This window comes from Triticum aestivum, chromosome 3D (genome assembly GCF_018294505.1).
Source record: "Triticum aestivum cultivar Chinese Spring chromosome 3D, IWGSC CS RefSeq v2.1, whole genome shotgun sequence".
Taxonomy (NCBI): domain Eukaryota; kingdom Viridiplantae; phylum Streptophyta; class Magnoliopsida; order Poales; family Poaceae; genus Triticum; species Triticum aestivum.
Genome location: NC_057802.1, coordinates 54,793,242 through 54,811,376, shown reverse-complemented (window position 1 = coordinate 54,811,376; position 18,135 = coordinate 54,793,242). Strand labels below are relative to the sequence as shown.

At 44.5% G+C, this 18,135-nt stretch overlaps 1 pseudogene; it reads left to right on the top strand.

Annotated features, from left to right (window-relative positions):
- Positions 1-16,206: 16,206 nt before the first annotated feature.
- LOC123076142 (receptor-like protein 9DC3) overlaps positions 16,207-18,135 on the top strand; it is a 32,209-nt pseudogene continuing 30,280 nt past the window's right edge.

The following is an 18,135-nucleotide window of genomic DNA, read 5'->3' as shown; positions in this document are numbered from 1 at the left end:
TTACGTCTCGACCATTTTGAGACTCCTCGTCATGTCCCCGATCTCATCCGGGACTCCGAACTACCTTCGGTACATCAAATCACATAACTCATAATATAAATCGTCACCGAACTTTAAGCGTGCGGACCCTACGGGTTCGAGAACTATGTAGACATGACCGAGACACGTCTCCGGTCAATAACCAATAGCGGAACCTGGATGCTCATATTGGCTCCCACATATTCTATGAAGATCTTTATTGGTCAAACCGCATAACAACATACGTTGTTCCCTTTGTCATCGGTACGTTACTTGCCCGAGATTCGATCGTCGGTATCTCAATACCTCGTTCCGTAACACATCATCCCGCAACTAACTCATTAGTTACAATGCTTGCAAGGCTTATAGTGATGTGCATTACCGAGTGGGCCCAGAGATACCTCTTCGACAATCGGAGTGACAAATCCTAATCTCGAAATACGCCAACCCAACAAGTACCTTCGGAGACACCTGTAGAGCACCTTTATAATCACTCAGTTACGTTGTGACGTTTGGTAGCACACAAAGTGTTCCTCCGGTAAACGGGAGTTGCATAATCTCATAGTCATAGGAACATGTATAAGTCATGAAGAAAGCAATAGCAACATACTAAACGATCAAGTGCTAAGCTAACGGAATGGGTCAAGTCAATCACATCATTCTCCTAATGATGTGATCCCGTTAATCAAATAACAACTCATGTCTATGGCTAGGAAATATAACCATCTTTGGTCAATGAGCTAGTCAAGTAGTGGCACTCTGTTTGTCTATGTATTCACACATGTATTATATTTCCGGTTAATACAATTTTAGCATGAATAATAAACTTTATCGTGATATAAGGAAATAAATAATAACTTTATTATTGCCTGTGGGGCATATTTCCTTCAGTCTCCCACTTGCACTAGAGTCAATAATGTAGTTCACGTCATCATGTGATTTAACACCAATATTCACATCTATATGTGATTCACACCCATAGTTCACATCGTCATGTGACCGACACCCAAAGGGTTTACTAGAGTCAATAATCTAGTTCACATCGCTATGTGATTAACACCCAAAGAGTACTAAGGTGTGATCATGTTTTGCTCATGAGAGAAGCTTAGTCAATGGGTCTGTCACATTCAGAGCCGTATGTATTTTGCAAAATATTCTATGTCTACAATGCTCTGCACGGAGCTACTCTAGCTAATTGCTCCCACTTTCCATATGTATCCAGATTGAGACTTAGAGTCATCTGGATCAGTGTCAAAACTTGCATCGAAGTAACCCTTTACGATGAACCTCTTGTCACCTCCATAATCGAGAAACATGTCCTTATTCCACTAAGGATAATTTTGACCAATGTCCAGTGGTCTACTCCTAGATCACTATTGTACTCCCTTGCCAAACTAGGGCAGGGTATACAATAGGTCTGGTCCATAGCATGGCATACTTTTATAGAACATATGACTGAGGCATAGGGAATGACGTTCATTCTCTTTCTATTTTCTGCCGTGGTCGGGATTTGAGTCTTACTCAATTTCACACCTTGTAACACAGACAAGAACTCTTTCTTCCATTTTGAACTACTTCAAAATCTTGTCAAGGTATGTACTCATTGAAAAAACTTATCAAGCGTCTTGATCTATCTCTATAGATCTTGATGCTCAATATGTAAGCAGCTTCACCGGGGTCTTTCTTTGAAAAACTCCTTTCAAATACCCCTTTATGCTTTCCAGAAAATTCTACATTATTTCTAATGAACAATATGTCATTCAAATATTCTTATCAGAAAGGTTGTAGTGCTCCCACTCACTTTCCTGTAAATACAGGCTTCGCCGCTAGTCTGTATAAAACTATATGCTTTGGTCAACTCATCAAAGCGTATATTCCAACTCCGAGATGCTTGCACCAGTCCATAGATGGATCACTGGAGCTTGCACATTTTTGTTAGCACCTTTAGGATCGACAAAATCTTCTGGTTGCATCATATACAACTCTTCTTTAAGAAATCCATTAAGGAATGTAGTTTTGACATCCATTTGCCAGATTTCATAAAATGTGGCAATTTGCTAACATGATTCGGACAGACTTAAGCATCGCTGCGAGTGAGAAAATCTCATCGTAGTCAACACCTTGATCTTTGTCAAAAACCTTTTTCGACAAGTCGAGCTTTGTATATAGTAACACTACTATCAGCGTCTGTCTTCCTCTTGAAGATCCATTTATTTTCTATGGCTTGCCGATCATCGGACAAGTCAATCAAAGTCCACACTTTGTTCTCATATATGGATCCCATCTTAGATTTTATGGCCTCAAGCCATTTCGCGGAATCTGGGCTCATCATCGCTTCCTCATAGTTCATAGGTTCATCATGGTCTAGTAACATGACTTCTAGAATAGGATTACCGTACCACACTGGTGCGGACTGTACTCTGGAAGACCTACGAGTTTCTGTAATAACTTGATCTGAATTTTCATGATCATCATCATTAACTTCCTCACTAATTGATGTAGGAATCACTGGAACTGATTTCTGTGATGAACTACTTTCCAATTCAGGAGAAGGTACAATTACCTTATCAAGCTCTACTTTCCTCCCACTCACTTCTTTCGAGAGAAACTCCTTCTCTAGAAAGGATCCATTCTTAGCAACAAAGATCTTGCCTTCGGATCTATGATAGAAGTTGTACCCAACAATTTTCTTTGGGTATTCTATGAAGACGCACTTCTCCGATTTGGGTTCGAGCTTATCAGGTTGAAACTTTTTCACATAAGCATCGCAGCCCCAAACTTTAAGAAACGACAACTTCGGTTTCTTGCCAAACCACAGTTCATAAGGCGTCGTCTCAACGGATTTTGATGGTGCCCTATTTAAAGTGAATGCAGCTGTCTTTAATGTATAACCCCAAAAAGATAGTGATAAATCGGTAAGATACATCATAGATCGCACCATATCTAATAACATACCGTTATGATGTTCGGACACACCATTACGCTGTGGTGTTCCGGATGGCGTGAGTAGTGAAACTATTTCACATTGTTTTAACTGAAGGACAAACTTCGTAACTCAAATAGTTTTCCTCTGCGATCATATCGTAGAAATTTTTATTTTCTTGTTACGATGATTATCCACTTCACTCTGAAATTCTTTGAACTTTTCAAATGTTTCAGACTTGTGTTTCATCAAGTAGATATACCCATATCTTCTCAAATCATCTGTGGAGGTCAGAAAATAACGATACTTGCCGTGAGCCTTAACACTCATCGGACCGCATACATCAGTATGTATTATATCCAACAAGTCAGTTGCTCGCTCCATTGTTCCGGAGAATGGAGTCTTAGTCATCTTGTCCATGAGGCATGGTTCGCAAGCATCAAGTGATTCATAATCAAGTGATTCCAAAAGCCCATCAACATGGAGTTTTTTCATGCGCTTTACACCAATATGATCTAAACGGCAGTGCCACAAATAAGTTGCACTATCATTATTAACTTTGCATTTTTTTTGGCTTCAATATTATGAATATGTGTATCACTACGATCGAGATCCAACAAACTATTTTCATTGGGTGTATGACCATCGAAGGTTTTATTCATGTAAACAGAACAACTATTATTCTCTGACTTTAAATGAATAACCGTATTGCAATAAATATGATCAGATCATATTCATGCTCAACGCAAACACCAAATAACACTTATTTAGGTTCAACACTAATCTCGAAAGTATAGGGAGTGTGCGATGATGATTACATCAGTCTTGGAACCACTTCCAACACACATCGTCACTTCACCCTTAACTAGTCTCTGTTTATTTTGCAACTCCCGTTTCGAGTTACTACTCTTAGCAACTGAATCAGTATCAAATACTGAGGGGTTGCTATAAATACTAGTAAAATACACATCAATAACATGTATATCAAATATACTTTTGTTCACTTTGCCATCATTCTTATCCGCCAAATACTTGGGGCAGTTCCGCTTCCAGTGACCAGCCCCTTTGCAGTAGAAGCACTCAGTTTCAGGCTTAGGTCCAGACTTGGGCTTCTTCACTTGAGCAGCAACTTGCTTGCCGTTCTTATTGAAGTTCCCCTTCTTTCCTTTACCCTTTTCTCGAAACTAGTGGTCTTTGTCAACCATCAACACTTGATGCTCTTTCTTGATTTCTACTTTCGCTGATTTCATTATCACGAAGAGCTTGGGAATTGTTTCCGCTATCTCTTGCATATTATAGTTCATCATGAAGTTCTAGTAACTTGGTGATGGTGACTAGAGAACTCTGTCAATCACTATCTTATCTGGAAGATTAACTCCCACTTGATTCAAGTGATTGTAGTACCCAGACATTCTGAGCACATGCTCACTAGTTGAGCAATTCTCCTCCATCTTTTAGGCAAAGTACTTGTCAGAGGTCGCATACCTCTTGACACGGGCATGAGTCTGAAATACTAATTTCATCTCTTGGAACATCTCATATGCTCTGTGATGTTTCAAAACATTTTTGAAGTCCCAGTTCTAAGCCGTAAAGCATGGTGCACTAAACTATCAAGTAGTCATCATACCGAGCTTTGCCAAACGTTCATAACGTCTACATATGCTCCTGCAATAGGTCCGTCACCTAGCGGTGCATTAAGGACATAATTCTTCTGTGCAGCAATGAGGATAATCCTCAGATCACGGATCCAAGCTGCATCATTGCTACTATCATTTTTCAACATAGTTATTCCCTAGGAACATATCAAAATAAAGGGGGAGCAACATCGCGAGCTATTGATCTACAACATAGATATGCTAATACTACCAGGACTAAGTTCATGATAAATTAAAGTTCAATTAATCATATTACTTAAGCACTCCCACTTAGATAGACATCCCTCTAATCACCTAAGTGACCACGTGATCCAAATCAACTAAACCATGTCCGATCATCACGTGAGATGGAGTAGTATCAATGGTGAACATCATTATGTTGATCATATCTACTATATGATTCACGCTCGATCTTTCGATCTCAGTGTTCCGAGGCCATATCTGCATATGCTAGGCTCGTCAAGTTTAACCCAAGTATTTCTGCGTGTGCAACTGTTTTGCACCCGTTGTATTTGAACGTAGAGCCTATCACACCCGATCATCACGTGGTGTCTCAGCACGAAGAACTTTCGCAACGGTGCATACTCAGGGAGAACACTTATACCTTGAAATTTAGTGAGAGATCATCGTATAATGCTACCGTCGATCTAAGCAAAATAAGATGCATAAAAGATAAACATCACATGCAATCAATATAAGTGATATGATATGGCCATCATTATCTTGTGCTTGTGATCTCCATCTCCGAAGCATCGTCATGATTTCCATCGTCACCGGCATGACACCGTGATCTCCATCATCTTGATCTATATCAATGTGTCGTCACATGGTCGTCTCGCCAACTATTTGCTCTTGCAACTATTGCTATCGCATAGCGATAAAGTAAAGCAATTATTTGGCACTTGCATCTTATGCAATAAAGAGACAACCATAAGGCTTCTGCCAGTTGCCGATAACTTCAACAAAACATGATCATCTCATATAACAACTTATATCTCATCACGTCTTGACCATATCACATCACAACATACCCTGCAAAAACAAGTTAGACGTCCTATACTTTGTTGTTGCAAGTTTTACGTGGCTGCTACGGGCTGAGCAAGAACAGTTCTTACCTACGCATCAAAACCACAACGATATTTCGTCAAGTTAGTGCTATTTTAACCTTCGCAGGGAGCGGGCGTAGCCACACTCGATTCAACTAAAGTTGGAGAAATTGCCACCCGCCAGCCACCTGTGTGCAAAGCACGTCGGTAGAACCAGTCTCGCGTAAGCGTACGCGTAATGTCGGTCCGGGCCGCTTCATCCAACAATACCGCCGAACCAAAGTATGACATGCTGGTAAGCAGTATGACTTGTATCGCCCACAACTCACTTGTGTTCTACTCGTGCATATAACATCTATGCATAAAACCTGGCTCGGATGCCACTGTTGGGGAACGTAGTAATTTCAAAAAAATTCCTACGCACACGCAAGATCATGGTGATGCATAGCAACGAGAGGGGAGAGTGTGTCCACGTACCCTCGTAGACCGAAAGCAGAAGTGTTTAGCACAACGCGGTTGATGTAGTCGTACGTCTTCACGATCCGACCGATCAAGTACCGAACGCACGGCACCTCCGAGTTCAGCACACGTTCAGCTCGATGACGTCCCTCGAACTCAGATCCAGCCGAGTGTTGAGGGAGAGTTTCGTCAGCACGACGGCGTGGTGACGATGTTGATGTTCTATCGACGCAGGGCTTTGCCTAAGCACCGCTACGATATTATCGAGGTGGAATATGATGGAGGGGGGCACCGCACACGGCTAATAGATCCAAGGGATCAATTGTTGTGTCTCCAAGGGGTGCCCCCTCCCCGTATATAAAGGAGTGGAGGAGGGGAAGGGCCGGCCCTCTCTATGGCGCGCCATAGGGGAATCCTACTCCCACCGGGAGTAGGATTCCCCTTTTCCTAGTAGAACTAGGAGCCCTTCCAAGTAGTAGGAGTAGGAGAGAAGGAAAGGGAAAAGAGAAGAGAAGGAAGGAGGGGGCGCCGCCCCTCCCCCTAGTCCAATTCGGACTAAACCTTGGGGGGGGGCGCAGCCTCCCCTCTCTCTTTCCCCTAAAGCCCAATAAGGCCCATATACTCCCCGGCGAATTCCCGTTACTCTCCGGTACTCCGAAAAATACCCGAATCACTCGGAACCTTTCCGATGTCCGAATATAGTCGTCTAATATATCAATCTTTACGTCTTGACCATTTCGAGACTCCTCGTCATGTCCCCGATCTCATCCGGGACTCCGAACTACCTTCGGTACATCAAATCACATAACTCATAATATAAATCATCACCGAACTTTAAGCGTGCGGACCCTACGGGTTCGAGAACTATGTAGACATGACCGAGACACGTCTTCGGTCAATAACCAATAGCGGAACCTGGATGCTCATATTGGCTCCCACATATTCTACTAAGATCTTTATCGGTCAAACCGCATAACAACATACGTTGTTCCCTTTGTCATCGGTATGTTACTTGCCCGAGATTCGATCGTCGGTATCTCAATACCTAGTTCAATCTCGTTACCGGCAAGTCCCTTTACTCGTTCCGTAACACATCATCCCGCAACTAACTCATTAGTTACAATGCTTGCAAGGCTTATAGTGATGTGCATTACCGAGTGGGTCCAGAGATACCTCTCCGACAATCGGAGTGACAAATCCTAATCTCGAAATACGCCAACCCAACAAGTACCTTCGGAGACACCTGTAGAGCACCTTTATAATCACTCAGTTATGTTGTGACGTTTGGTAGCACACAAAGTGTTCCTCCAGTAAACGGGAGTTGCATAATCTCATAGTCATAGGAACATGTATAAGTCATGAAGAAAGCAATAGCAACATACTAAATGATCAAGTGCTAAGCTAACGGAATGGGTCAAGTCAATCACATCATTCTCATAATGATGTGATCCCGTTAATCAAATAACAACTCATGTCTATGGCTAGGAAACATAACCATCTTTGATCAACGAGCTAGTCAAGTAGAGGCATACTAGTGACCTCTGTTTGTCTATGTATTCACACATGTATTATGTTTCCGGTTAATACAATTCTAGCATGAATAATAAACATTTATCATGATATAAGGAAATAAATAATAACTTTATTATTACCTCTAGAGCATAGTTCCTTCATATAGCAAGCAGCAACTTGGGCGGCCTTCCTACTCCGGCTTGCCACGTTTCATGGGTCTCATCTCTCCGGCGAGTGATGATGCTCCGACTTGGTGCATGAGCTGCTGCAGCCGCTTGCGGACGCCGGCGCTGCGGCGGGACGCGCGCGTGGGACAGGCAGATGCCCACCGTGGTCAACACGAGGATCGATGGCCGGGAGGGACCGCACCGCCTCTGCTCCGTCGCCTTGTAGGGTCGATTAGTTGGAGATGTCTCGAAATATTGGCAATGGGACTCACATGATTCGACTCAGTCGTCGAATTCTGCTTCATCACTTGAAAGTTGGAAACACCGATGCTTGGAGGAACACATGCCTTCGTGAAGCTTCGCGAACTGTGCCTCTTGAAAAAATGATTGCTTATGACATATGTCACGTGGTCACCCTCTTTTTCTATAATAATGATGCACCTCTCCGTGGTGTATGTTAAAAAAAGAGTTTTACTTTTTGAGAAATAGGGGGAGAAAACTCCAACCAACATGACCTTCATAGCAAATCCCAAAGAGAGATTTTTTTGTGCCCTGGTGACGCCTAGATGCATCGGCCTTTCTGCCGCCATGTGTCACATGCTGGACGCCTCCTCGAGATTTCATTTTTTTATTTTCTATATGTGTTTACGGGTTTGTTCATTCGGCTTTTCAGTTTTTGCTTGGTTTCCTTAGGTTTTAGACCAAATTATTTTCTGCACGAAAAGCACGTTTTCTTCTTCCGCAAGAGGCACATATTTACTTCTCGTGGTGGCATCTTCCGTGAGAGGCACAAATTTGCTTCTCGTGGAGGCACAGTTTTGCTTTCGCGAGAGGCATAACTGTGCCTCTCGAGAAAAAAACATGCTAGAGGCATAGATTTGCTTCTAATGAAGGCACATGTTTGCTTCCGCGAGAGACCCTCTCAAAAAGAGAAGAAAAACACGTTTTTCTTTCTTTCACGAGAGGCACAGAGTTGCTTCGCGTGGATGTGCCTCTCGGAAATGGAAAAAAAGGGGGCGGGGTCATGCTTCCGGCTCGTTTTTTTCTTCTGATTTTTTGTGAAATAAAAGTTCATCCAAATCCTATTAACATGGGATCTAATTTGGAAGATCTTGACACGAGTAATCCAACAGTGAAAATGGTTCACAATTTAAACGCATGGCTTAAGAGATAAAACATTTCGAATAAACGAATCTATGAAGAAAAAGGGAAACTCCGCAAGTTGGAAAGATGAGAGTGACCTTTGCAAAGGGTATCCCTTAATTAGTTTTTTTAGGTGAACTGGGGATTTATTCAACAATCACAGAAGGAATACAAACAATGTCCGGTGGGTTCCCTAGCCACAAGTGGCGCCCAACAGGGAGTGACGAAGCTGCCTTTGCCAAGGCATGTGCTTCAAAGTTTGCCTCCCTGTTTTCAAACCGAAAAGTAATGCTAACAAAATCTGAAGCTCTATCTCTAATTTCATTCAAAACTAAAGCATACGAAGAAGAACTCGAAGCTCCATTTATGTCTTGTATCACCTGCACGCAGTCGGACGCTATTATCGCATGTGTCAGAAGCAGGTCTTGCGCTAGGGCAAGAGCCTCATTGCATGCTTGAGCTTCGAGGCATGGAGCATCGACTAGCCCATCGAATACCACCGCAGATGCTCCAAGGTAATTGCCGTGTTGATCCCTGCAAACAGCGGCTGAAGCTCCCGTCGTGCCCTGGCGGGAAATAGCACCATCAGCATTGATCTTCGCCGCATTCACTCCATGTGGAATCCATGCGCGAGCTCTTGGCGTCGCAGCCTGTGACTGTCTCGTCGGTGTCCTTGTAGTAGCAATTTCCAAGTCCTGCAAGTATCGGTTAACAAAGCACATTGTGGACATGGGACTTTGGAACTCATCATCATGTATCGCTCTACGGCGAGCCCACCATATTGCCCACATGGTAATCAAAACTCTCGCGAGATCATGCTGGTTCATCGTGTCAAACAGCCAAAACAGCCAGAGCCTCGCGTCGTCACTTCTGTTTGATATCACATGCTCAAGAATCTCCTCATCTCCGAGTGCCCACACGCACCTCGCCATCCTACAATCAAACAAGGAGTGGCGCCAAGAATCAAACTCTTCTTCACACAGGCTGCATGCGGCAGTTGTCGCCATTTTGCGTTCATGTTGTACTGAACCCGTTGGTAAAGACATATGAGCCAGTCGCCATACCAAAATCTTGACCTTTGATGGGACTTGTACTTTCCATAGCCGCGTCCAAGATTTCCCCTCAGCTTCTCTGTTTGAATGGCCCGGTCGATGCTCAAGCCAATCTTCTCGTTGAAATTTAATGCCATTGATCATTCTGTAGGCCGATTTCACAGTGAACAGCCCCCTTCTGTCATAATGCCATGCCCAGAAATCAGGCTGTATCCGCGAGCTCAGTGGGATATTCATAATAACCTCAACATCCGGCCCTATAAAATGCTCCATTAACAACTGCTTGTTCCATGTTCTGGTCGTCACATCAATTAACTCCGAGACGTAAGTAGGAGGATTGGCTGATATGGGGCATATCGGTTTCAACTTGTAGTCTCGGGGAAGCCAATTATCTTCCCATATGCGCGTGTCTGCACCCGTACCAATTCTTCTAATCAATCCTAGGGTCAGAAGATCCCTGCCCTCCACCAAAGATCGACATACCTGGGACGGATAGGCTCCGAGAACTGCATCTAGAATGTTACCATTTGGGTAATACCTCGCCCTAAGCACTCGTGCACTTAGTGACTCCGTGTCCTGCAGCAAACGCCACACTTGCCTTGCGAGCAATGCCAGGTTAAAGAGCTCGATATCTCTGAATCCTATCCCGCCCATGTTTTTTGGTTTGCACATCGTCTTCCATGACACCCATGCCGGCTTTCTCTGGCTTTGTTTGCTTCCCCACCAAAACTTCCGAAGAAGACTGTTAATATGTTCACTGAGGCCACGGGGTAATTTGAAACAGGACATCGAATATGTCGGAATAGATTGTGCAACAGATTTGATCAACACCTCCTTCCCCCCTGCAGACAAGCATTTCTCCATCCAGCCTTGAATATGTTTCCAGATCCTATCCTTTAAATATCTGAAACTGCCTTCCTTGCTCTTGCCTACGTCCGTGGGTAGGCCTAAATATTTCTCTGAAAGTGACTCGTTCTGGACATCCAAGATATTCTTTATCTCATTTCTGGTGGCTTCCGGGATACCCTTACTGAAATAGATTGACGATTTATCCGTGTTAATTTTCTGTCCTGAGGCATCACAGTAAGTTCTCAAAAGGTCACGAACCCGAGCTGCATTTTCACCATTGGCTTCAAAAAAAAAAGACTATCGTCTGCAAAAAGGAGATGATTAATAGCCGGTGTTGTTTCTGCAACAGAAAGTCCTCGGACACCTGCACCTTGATCTTTCAACAAGCAAGATAAGCCTTATGCCGCCAATAGAAATAGATACGGGGAGATCGGATCCCCCTGCCTCATTCCCCTTGTGGGGTTGAAATCTTGTAGAATTCCTCCATTAAACAAAACCGAAAAGGACACAGAAGTGACGCACCTCATTACCGTTTCAGTGAATCATGGACTGATGCCCGATTTCAACATAACTGCTTTAAGATATGACCACTCCAGCCTGTCATATGCCTTCATCATATCCAACTTTAGTGCTACATATCTGTTTGCTTTGGCTCTCCTTGTTTTCATATAGTGAAGACACTCGTAAGCTGTTATAAAATTATCCGTGATCAGACGTCCAGGCACAAAGGCCGACTGCTCTTCAGAGATTACATCGGGGAGAATGATCTTCAGCCTGTTTGCTAAGACCTTAGATGCAATCTTGTAGATCACATTGCAAAGGCTTATAGGCCAAAATTGTCCTAGAAATTTTGGACTAGCGATCCTGGGAATAAGAATGATGAACGTACAGTTGATACCCTCCGGTGAGTCCTCTCCATTGAGCAACCTAATTATCATGCCAGTTACCTCTTCTCCACAAAGCTCCCAATTCCTCTGAAAAAAGTGTGCAGGAAATCCATTGGATCCCGGAGCTTTGGTCGGAAACATTTGAAAGAGTGCTTCTTTTACTTCCTCGTTTGTATACTGGGCGTTTAGCCTAACATTCATGCCTGCATCAACCCTGGCTGGTATATGTGACAGTACTTCTTCAATTCCTATGCAGCCCTCGGTTGTGTATAGATTCTTGTAGAAATCGTTTATCATCTCAGCCAACTCCCCTGGATCCGAGACCATAGTACTATCCGGTTTTTGGAGCTGTCTAATTGTGTTCTTGGCTCTCCGGCCACTTGCCTTCCTCTGGAAATATTGCGTGCTACGGTCTCCTGCAGAGAGCCAGTTGATTCGAGACCGCTGTCGCATCATGATCTCCTCGCGGAAGGACAGCTCCACGATCTGATCTTGCACTCTCTTCTCTTCCTCCCCAGGCCCCACCCTATGGGGATCCGCTCGCAACTCTGCTAGCTGATGGCGCAGCTTCCTCAGTTCTTGCCGTACAGATCCGAATGACTCCCGCCACCAGCGTTTCAGCGACGAGCCAACAGAGGTCAATTTCGACGCTAGCTCTGCCACTGTGGTTGCTGGTTGTGTTTGGTTCCATACCTGTTGCACCTTTGCACCGAAAGTACTGTCAGTTTCCCACATACACTCGTACCGGAACGGCTTCTTCAGAGCAACTCTCAAGTTATTCGCTTCCAACTCATTCAAAAGCAGAATGGGGCTGTGGTTGGATTTAGCCGCTGTAAGATGTTCGACAGTGGCAAAAGGAAACATAGCCGACCAACTGGCCGTAGCTAGGGCACGATCAAGTCGAACTCTGCAGTACTCCCCCCCCCAGCAACTCTCTTCTCAAGCGTCCAGTCTAGGCCTTTGTAGCCCAAATCAGCTAGTTCACATACGTCCACTACTTCCCTGAATCCTTCTATTTGTGCACTATCCCTCTCATTGGGTCCCATCTGCTCTTCCTGTCGCAATATCTCGTTAAAGTCTCCCATGCAGACCCAAGGTAGATCATTTTCTCCACGCAAGATTTTCATGGTATCCCACGTTTTATACCTCATGCTCCTGTTCACTGCACCATAGAAAACAGATAACCTCCACGCTTCTTTGCCCGGTTCATTAACCACCGAGTCGATATGATACTGAGAGTAAGTTTTTATTTCAAAATCTACATTATTCCTCCAAAATAAGCAAAGACCACCACTTCTACCTCTACTATCAACTCCAAATCTACCAACAAAACCTAAACTACCTGCCAAGCCTTCCACACGATACTTCGCTAGTTGTGTCTCCACTATGCAAAGCACCGCCGGCGCGCAAGCCTCCACTAGATCGCGGAGCTCCTTGACCGTCGCAGGATCGCCAATCCCACGACAGTTCCAACAAAGTATCCTCATTGGATCCGGCGGTCCTCCTCGGAGGAGGCCGCCCCATTGGTCGCTTCCATATCCTCACTTCCCCCTGCTCCATCTTGTCTCCTCCTCTTCACTATCGGTACCTTCCCAGGCGTGCTAGAGGCCGCTTGTGGTGCGTCCCCTCCTCCCTGCTCCAGCATCAGAACCATCCCTGCCACCCTGCCTGCAAGATTTGGCACAGGTTGGCCTTGCACGTTGACTGTACCATCCGCCAATATGAGTCTCTTGCGTGCATTTAGATTTTCACCCAAGTCCATGTTCATTGGGACCTGGCTTGGATGATCTGCTGCCTCTTCCCTAACTTCCTCCCTCTCACCTCTTCCTTGCCTTCCACCCCTGGTTCCTCTCCCTCCCGCTCTTCCACCTCTACCTCGCCCATCCATACCTCCTCTCCCTCCTGCTGCATAAGTCGACGGCTCAGGGGTCCAGAGCAGCCATTCACCCCACTCACACTCACGAGGATCATGGATTCCATCCCCGCATTCCTGCACGGTGTGCCCCATTAAGCCACAAAAGTAACAGAAATCCGGGAGCTTGTCATAGTAGGGTACTTCTTCCTTCCTTTCAGTGTGCTTGGCACAAACCTAACGAGGGGTGTGTCCACATCCACATAAAACCTAACTCGCAAAGTGCTTGCTGGGTTAATCTTACCCTCATTCACAATTACTGTGAAGGGTGGTTCTCCAACCTTAGCAGCCACCTTCTCCGCTAATTCTCTCTTAGTTGTTAGGCCGTCCGGCAGCCCTTTTACTCGCGCCCACAACGGCACCTTATTCAGCTTATACTCTGCCACATCTGTAAAGCCATCATACTCCTGAACAACCACATGAGCATAAGAAAGATCCATGGGCCACCCTCCATGATGCGCTTCCAATCACCGAAGCAATGGCATTGGAACAAGAAGAGGTTTGGTCCCTTAACGTTGAAAGTCACACCCTGAGCTGCTGCCCAGGCATTCCTCATCTGCCTCAACAGCGCTGCATGGCTGAACGGCTTTGTGGTGTGGACTCGGAAAAGCCCTAGCCACTGCATGTCTCCAATCAGGTCTTCTACCTCTCCTGACAGGTCCAGATCATCCTCCTCTTCGCCATGAAGCTTCATCCCCGCAAACTGATCCTCCAGATCCGGTTCTGGGCCATAGAAGTCCCAATCTTCCTCGCCTCCGTCGTCCCATGTTTCATGCCTGCCGCTACCCCCTCCATCTACTCCTAGTGGCACCTGCGTCTCCCCCTCTACCCCCAATCTTCCGTCCCCCCTCATCTGTCCCTTCCCCACTCGATCTCCTCCTTCAATCTCCGCTCCCTCTCCGCCTATGACCGCTGATGATGGTAATTCCGCCATGCAAGGAGGCCTCGCCGACGTACTCATGATGGTGCCTTTCGATCGCCAGAGAACTCCGGCCACCAGGAAGGATTTACGTGGACTCCGCCGTCGCCGCCGGAGGAAAAGTGGAACCCTAGATCGCCTCTAGAGGAAAAGTCAGGGTTCGTGCCTGTTGTTTATCGAGATGCTATGCTTCACGAGCAACCCTTAATTAGTGATTTCAGGAAAAAGGACAGGGCACACCCTCTCGCTCCCCCACGTGTGACCTTGGGCTGGCCTAGGTGCGGGGCGGGGCTCCCTTGTTTTTTTCCTTTCTTCTTGTTCTGTTTTTCTGTATTGGTTTTTTTCTTCCTTAAAAAGTTCGGGATTTCAAAACAAAAAGGTTTAAAATTTAAAAAATTGTTCACTAATGCAAAAACATGTTAACAAATTTCAAGAATGTTCACAAATTCAGAAAATATGTTCAGGAATTCAAAAAATGAACATTTTCTGAAGTTTTGTGAATTTTTTTTGTATTTTTATGAAAAAAATTATTATTCAATGGATTTTTTGAATTTGATGTACAAATTTTAAATTTGATGAACATTTTTAAAATTTAATGAACATTTTTTAAATTTAAGAACATTATTGAATTCGATGAACATTATTTAATATGATGAAAATTATTACAAATTTATGTACATTTTTTGAATTTGATGAAGACATTTTGAATTTCCAAAAAATGTTTACCAATTTGAAAAATGTTCCAAGATTTCAGAAAATGTTTGTGAATTGGAAAACAAGAAAAATAAAAAAAAGATAACAAAAAAGAAAAGGAGAAAAGAACCGAAATAAAAAGAAGAACAAAAAAAGAAAACCGGTTTGGGGGAGGTTCTAGAACCTTCCCAAAACCGGAAACGAGCACTTGCGACGATGTTGTCGTGTCCGTACAGCACCCGATGGCGGCCTTCCATGTCCAAGGTAGTCGTGACCATCCCTAATTCTGAACGCTAAATGCCGCTTCCTTCGTCCCAAAACAAGTGTCGCTGACGAAGGTAGTGTCGATTTCATCGAAGCAATAGGCACAACATGTGAATGGTTTTTGGAATTTTAGCTAGATTATTTGAGATCTTTTTGCCGTGACCAACAATTTATGTACGGGTGCTTGTTATCTCGAACCATTATGTTTTACCTTGAAAAATTACCCAAAAATTTATAACAGCAATGATTGTGTACCCAAGTCCGCTGTCCATATGGATGTGAACCAAAAAATATATTTTTTTCTCTTTTTTCCACAAGGATGTAAGCCAAACCAACGGCTTGAGAGATTGAGCATAGCCACAGCCGAATGTATGTACCACAACCACAAAAGAAATTCCACTGAATACGCAGTCAGACACGGCACAGCGACAATACCTGATTTGCCGAATCGGTCTATGAAAGCAACTGTATTTCAAAGGTAGTGATCGTTTGCACTCTCAGCCTTAGAAACGCAAATACTAAATGGCATTCTGTAGCGAAATGAGACCAGTTATCTTGCAGAGCATGTTCCCTCGGAGTACAATACAGCGACAATTCCACCTTCTTCTGTGGTGATGGAAAATCTGTACAAGTACAATACAGTTTCTTGCAGAGCATGCTATACCATTCATTGTACACCATTGAGGAAGCATCAAGCCAGTAGCGAAATGGCTCCAGCTAAACAGCAGCACCTCCACGTCCTCCTACTCCTGCTACTGAGCAGCTTCGCCGGCCACCGTCTTTCTCACGAGACCAGTTATCTTGCAGAGCATGTTCCCTCGGAGTTTCTTTGAGCCCTAAATTGAAACAGAAACCTTTAATATTCTTCTTCCTTCAGTCCCCAAATCAGCTATAATTAGTATGTGCAGACTTTCCTAATGTTGCCTGTCTCAACTTATATCCCCTAAAACTCAGGCTCCATATCAAGTAATCTAATCGACTCCAATTCTGATCTTACAAAGCAAAGGGTAACCTGCAAATTTTCAGGACATGTACATTCTCAAGGTATTTCTCTGTGTAAAACAGAAAGATTAAATTCTCCATTTAGTCTTCAAATCAGCTATAACTAATAGTATGTGTAGCCTTTCCTAATGTTGGCTCAACTCATATACCCCTGAAACTCAGACAGTCAGACTCTCTTTCTAGTAATCTAATCAGCTCCAGATCTTCAGGAGAAATTCCTAATCCTGCTGTAGATTCTTGCCACTGGAGACACGCTGCGACACTATCGTACAGTGTCTACAGCTTGCAACGGGCCTACATGCAAGTAGACCTTGACTCATGAAAGGTAACAGACCGTTCCGTAACCTTTGAATTAGTCAGCAACCAGTCGTGTACACATCAAAGGCATTTGCGGCGGAGGCTATGGCTATGGCACATGCCATTACCGCTGTTTCTGACCTTGGGATCGTCCAAGCTGAGTTTGAAACCGACTTACAGCTGTTGGCGGAGGCTCTGGACCTGAGCAAAGTGGACTCGTCAGCCTATGCAGTAGTCATTGAGGACATGAAATATCAGCTTAAGCTCTGGTTCTCCAAGTTCTCTATCTCAGTTTGTAGGCGTAGTGCAAATTCCGTAGCGCATGAACTCGCTGCCGTTGGTCGTATGTGTGAACCAAACCACTTTGTTGAGTGGGACTCTGATGTACCTGCCCATGTGGGCGCTTGTGTTTTGGGCGATTTGCCCAACACCAGTTAAGTTATAAAGCTATGCTTTTTCCCTCAAAAAAAAAGGCACTGTCGTATTGCACAGGAAATAAGAAATAACACTGGCCACATGATGGCTCTACACATGCTTTCATCTTGGACTAACAACGGTGGCATTTAACATAAACTTGTATTTGCTAGCTAGGAATGAGCAAAATGCACTGCTGAAATTTCTACTTGTATGGTTCTACCCTGTATTACATATTGCCTCTGAGAACTAGCTTGAAGCTGTAAAGCCTAAAGCAGTAGAAAGATGAGCTCCACGCGCTCACTGCTTCACCTCATCCTGCTACTACTCGCATACTACTACTCCACCCACACCACTGCCAACGGCGGCAATGGAACCACAACCCAGTGCCTCCCTGACCATTCTTCGTCTCTGCTCCAGCTGAAGCATTCCTTCCACAACCCCAAACTCCCGTCGTGGCAGCATGGCACAGACTGTTGCCACTGGGAGGGTGTTGGCTGCGACAGGGCCTCTGGTCAGGTGATCACTTTGGACCTCGGTGATCGTAACCTGCGGAGCACCAGTGGTCTCAGCCCAGCAATATTCAACCTCACCTCCCTCACAAATCTCAGCCTCTCTGGTAACGACTTTGGCCTGACCAGCCTTCCTGGTTTTGGGTTTGAGCGGCTGATTGAGCTTCTCAGTCTCGATTTGTATAATGCGTGTTTTGCTGGTCAGATACCTATTGGAATTGCCCACCTCAAGAATTTGCGTTCCCTTGATCTTTCCTATAATAATCTGTATCTTCAAGACCCAAGTTTCCAAACCGTCATAGCAAACCTGAGCAATCTGAGAGAGCTCTATCTTGATAGAGTGGGCATCTTAAGTAGCAAAGCAAATTGGTCCGTTGCTTTAGCAGACTCTGTTCCTCTACTACAGAATAT